Source organism: Tribolium castaneum, chromosome 3 (genome assembly GCF_031307605.1).
Source record: "Tribolium castaneum strain GA2 chromosome 3, icTriCast1.1, whole genome shotgun sequence".
NCBI classification, from domain to species: domain Eukaryota; kingdom Metazoa; phylum Arthropoda; class Insecta; order Coleoptera; family Tenebrionidae; genus Tribolium; species Tribolium castaneum.
Genome location: NC_087396.1, coordinates 12695835 through 12701165, shown reverse-complemented (window position 1 = coordinate 12701165; position 5331 = coordinate 12695835).

Genomic DNA, 5331 nt, shown 5'->3' with positions numbered 1-5331 from the left:
TATAAAAGCTTCAAAATTGGTGTCAACAATCTGGATTAAGTAGTACATGTTGCTATTGCTACTCGTTTTTAAGTGGGGCTGCCAATAAGATATGTTATTGGGCTTGCCAGTTATTCCATTACTGGGAAACCAACGGGTCTCAAGTGTTGCCTCGTTCACACTTCAGATATTCAAACTAATTTTACAGCGGGTTTGGGGACTGGAAATACGAGTAATTGGTGAAATATCGATTCGTAGGTCAGACAAATTGGACCTAAATTGCGATAAATTGGCTCAAGAAATCTTATTTTTTGGGAACGTTCACTTTTTAAAATAATGTAACTTGACACAGCATATTACGCAAATTATTAGTAATAGTTTTGTTTTCCATTACGTATAAGAACTCGGCTCTGTATTCAGCTATAATTAGAGGAATAATCACATTTAAAAGAGCAATAATCACTACCCATTAAAATTTTAAATAATTTTCAATTTCTTTTATTGACAAATATTTATTAATTTTTAATAGGAATACCGATTTAATTTGCTCTTTCATTCGTTGTTAATTACATCCAAATTAAATATATACATATATGATACAAAATTCAATATTTTTTACAGTCAACATCAAATAAGTACATTTTAAAAAAATACGAAAATTGTTTTTTATCAAACTTTTTTAAATCGGATATAATAATATAATATAATAGAGTATTATGTTTTTTCACAATCATAAGTAGTTGGAATGTGTATACAGGAGAAAAACAGCAGCTTTTTTAGTCCAACTTTTTTACAGGGTGTTTTACATAATTTTACGAAGCCGGCGCCGATACAAACTCGATTACAAATTTTGAAATAGTTTTCTTTAATTTGTTCACTTCTTCAAATAACGTTTTATGTTAGTTAGTGATTGAGATAGATATGTAGATTAGAATCATATTTATTCTGTCTCTTAATAGAAGACATGGTACCTAATTGTTTTTGAAAAAACTGCAATTTATTTAACTATTAATGAAACAGTGATTAGTTTGACAACTACTACTTCCAGAAATTAAAAGATAAAATGTGTATTTTTTGTATGTAGTGCTTAGTGATTTATGTATTTGGGTGCGTAATTAGAAACAGGCCTCGAAAAATTATGTAAAACACTGTATTGTATTTAGCACTTTAAATTTCAGTTCTGATAAAATGCTTGTGCTTTAGTATGTTGTTACCGGCTTTTTGGACAGCATGAACTTAAACCTAATTTCTGATAATTTATGATTATTATTTAAAAACGTAACAGTAGGTACCTCCTACTAACAGATTTTTTTTTATCTTGAATAGACACAACAGTTACTTGTTCTCAATTTTTCCTACCAAATCACATTATAATAGTTCAAAAAATTGTTGGGAAATATAGGTTGAAAAAGCAAAATAGGACATACGAGTATGAAAGGTACAGGAGGAAAACGACTTCAGTCCACGTGTTTAAGAAAATAAAGTAGTTTCAATCTTGTAGTTTTTGAGAGTACAGATAGTTGAAGCGGAAAATAGCAAATACGACTTTAGTACAGAGAAAAATGAGATCAATATCAAACGGCATGAGTCCAAGTGGGAAAACTTTGAATTTGATTGTTCGTGACCTCAACTGAGATCGTTTTTCTCTGTGTTTAAAAATCAGAAATTTTTGTCAGAGTAAAATCATTTTGATTTAGTTCTAAGTACAGATTCTCGGAAAAATAAATCGTAATCCAAAAATTTGGCAGGCCAATTTTTCATGCGCAAAAAAAATTAGTATTTTTTTATTTGATTCTTTAAAAATACAGTAAGCTAATGCAACGTCATAATTTTCGATATAAATTAATATTTTTCTTTTAATTTAATTACAGAAGTAGGTACGTTTGTCTAAAATAGACAGTATGTTCAACAATTTCTCGAATTTCCAGAAAAGTAGGTAGGTAGGTATCAATACATTTTGTAGCATCTATTTTATTATTTTTGTTATGTTTTTTTTTATGAAATAATAAACTCTTTTGCTCCAAAATTTGTCAGTAGGTAAATTTCTGCCACAGATTTACTGTTTTATCCCAAAAAAACGCAGTTAAAACGTTGTCAGATTAGCGACAAAACAGTTGCGAGATGTGCGAGTTACTAGATAAAAGCTTTACTTCATTTTGATTTTTAGTGACAAAATTTAAATAAGAAGATAACGTAAAAAACGACTATATAATTTTTTTTCAGTACCATGTTTTTAAATGAACAGAATCTCAAATTTTTATTTATAAAACTGCATTAAAGAAACAAATTATAAAGTTTATAAGATCTTAAGGTACCTACTGATTTTTTTAAATAATTCTTTACTCGTTTTGTTAAATAAAAATTCGTGTCTTAAAGACTGTCTCATAAAACTTGTTTTTTAATGCGAACTATTTGACAATCTTTTACTCTTTTAATAAATAATAGGTATACATTTACGTAGATATTAACATCAAAAGCCAAAGTGGCAAGTCTGGACGATATAAATGAAATTTTACATATTCGAAGTAGTTTTCATTAAAATGGCTAATAGCTTAATTCTCGAGCAGCCAAATGTGTAATAATACCTAATGGTGATCTGATAAAGCATTAGTCTTTTTTTCACTAAACCTAATGGTTGTTTAAACTCGTTCTTCTTTTAATAAGCTATATGTTATTTTCATCTTACAAATAATTGTTAATTTTAACTGATTACTCGTATTTTGAGTTCAAAAAAATAAAAATATAAAGTTGGTCTAAAATACTAAACTGCAAATCCAATCTATTGTGATTGTCTCAATCGAGGTCTCAATTGTGTTAGCGTTAGCCGCAATGGAGCAATTGATTGAGATGATTCGAAGACTGAGTTCACGATCGACTCGTCGACTAAGGTGTTTACAAAAATATCATTTCTTTTCTTAGTTTATTACTGAATTTAAATTGCAACTTGTTTTATGTAGAAATGATTTGCATTTGCGGATGAGGAAGCCGTTTCATTTGCATCATTTATCGATGGCGGATATTTTGACGTGCAGATCCGTTTCCGCGTAGTTCATTTTTGGAGTTTTATTAATTTGAATGGTTTGTTTTTGTTGGGTTACATAAAGGACTAATGAAATTATTTGCAGTTGCAATAAAGCTTTCGGTCAGCTTGTTGCATTAGGTACTTAGGTTCGCAATTAAACTCATGGTTCGTCGTGTTTGTGCAAATTGGAGTATCTGCTGATGAGGCAGAATAATGTCATATGAAAGTAACAGTATGTTGACAAAATTAGTGACCGAGAAGTGTCATTAGTGGTTGCAGCGCTGCGAGGATAAATGCATCAATTCGCACTCGATATTTACACATCACCCTTCAATATACCCTTTATTAAACTCTTCAGCCGTGACACCAATTTATCTCGAACATTATCAAAATTGAACATCAATTAAGTGTGGGTCGAGTGAAAGTTGGGATTTTCGGCACCGCCGCGTTTGCGAAAGAAAAACCATTTGGGTCTGGAATTATAAATTATAAGAGCCAAATGCAATAAAATGTAATGATGTTATTTCCCCATTCAATTTCCCTGCCTTTATAAACACTTAAGCGATATCTGCCGTATCAGAATTTCATCTTTGATGCAGCGTTTTTCGTTTTTATGTAAGGTGTTAAAAATTATAAAATACCTGCTCGCAACGCGCTTACGACGCTCATTTTTAACACGACGGCGTCGTTGTAATTTTCTTTTATACTCTGAGTACTAAATGAAATTATTATTATTATTAACGATGCTAACAATATTCCTGCATAGTACAAATGACTTTTAAATTGAATTGTACGCTGGAGGCAGGGCGCTTCAAAAATGGAGTACATAATGTGATTAGTTCCAAGATAGGACGCCAGATGGGAGCTGCTATAAAAATGCTTTTATTATATTTCCAGCTACAATGGGCCGTTTAAGGCCAAATTGGCACATTGTTACTCTCTGTTGCGATGTATGTGCGGACGCCGTGATTGTTTTATACTCTTTGTGCACCCCCTAATTCGATTTGCTGATGTGATAGTGTTTTTAATCGCAAATAAATGACTTCGGCCCTATTAACTCTCATAATCTCGCAGATTTTCCGCAGCGTTATTTTCATTAAAACTCATTCGCCCGAAAAATTCATCCGCCATATTTACTTTAGCTCTAATAAGGCGCAAATAAAGTCGCGCCATAATGAAACTAAATTGTTTAAATGTTGGTAACACAAATATTGGAGCGCCGTAAACCGATTTAATTTCCGGGAGCCCAGCCGCATGACTATGGTAATTAGCGCGCAGGTGGAGCCCCCACCCTGCGGCGGACAGACGGAGAACTAATCACGACTGCGACCGCAGTTAGACTCTATTATTTACTCAACTGCTTTTACTGATTGAATTTGATTGGAAATTGCTATGGAAAATATACACTTTACACACCAATACATCACACAGGCATTAGGCTGCTTAGCTATTCAATACCGAAAGATGTTATCTATTTATTTGTATCTATAATTCCACGGCGGCCATTTTTAAGTAGTAAAGCTTCATCATTATCACTACCTGCTTCAAAGCTTTGTTTGACAAACAGTTCCAAATAGAAAACACAAATACAATGGATACCGAGAAATATTCGAATACATAGTTATTGTACGTCTGTTTCATATTGGGTATAGATAGTTGTAATTGCCTCTTGTTCGCAGAATTGGCACTCTACTGTGCATTAAGTATTTAAATAACACACACACACACACACTCAAATAAGAAAAAACAAGTCTAGAACTAATTTTTTTAATACAGTTGAACTCGGTTATAACGAACACTCGACGAAATTTAGAACTGGTTTGTTATAACCTCGATTATAACCGAACGTCGTCTTTATGTATTAATTTTCAAGTTAAATTCTAAAGCTTGAAAAAGACATAAAAAATAAAGGACTAACATAATTTATGAAGAAGTATTTGATTACATATTATTACACCTATGTTCAATAGTTTTTTAACAATTCAATAATTTTTAATTTTATGCTCAAATTTATTAATTTCTGATTATTTTGTGTGCCTATTTGCCTGTCGAAATATTGCTGCAATATGGAACAAAAGTGCCCATAATATCCGAGAATTCGTTACAAGCCGGGATCGTTATAACCAAGTTCCACTGTAGTATTTTATTAAATGAGTATACAGTGTATGCGTGTTTCTAATTTCTGGGGGTGTGCACTGCATATCATTTTCTTCTTCTGTATCCATTCTCGATCAAATCAATAGCTTTGAGGCATAAATTACTTATTTATTTGAGTTTTATATTATGTTTGATAAAATCAAATTTGATAACAACGGCAACATACGTCGACA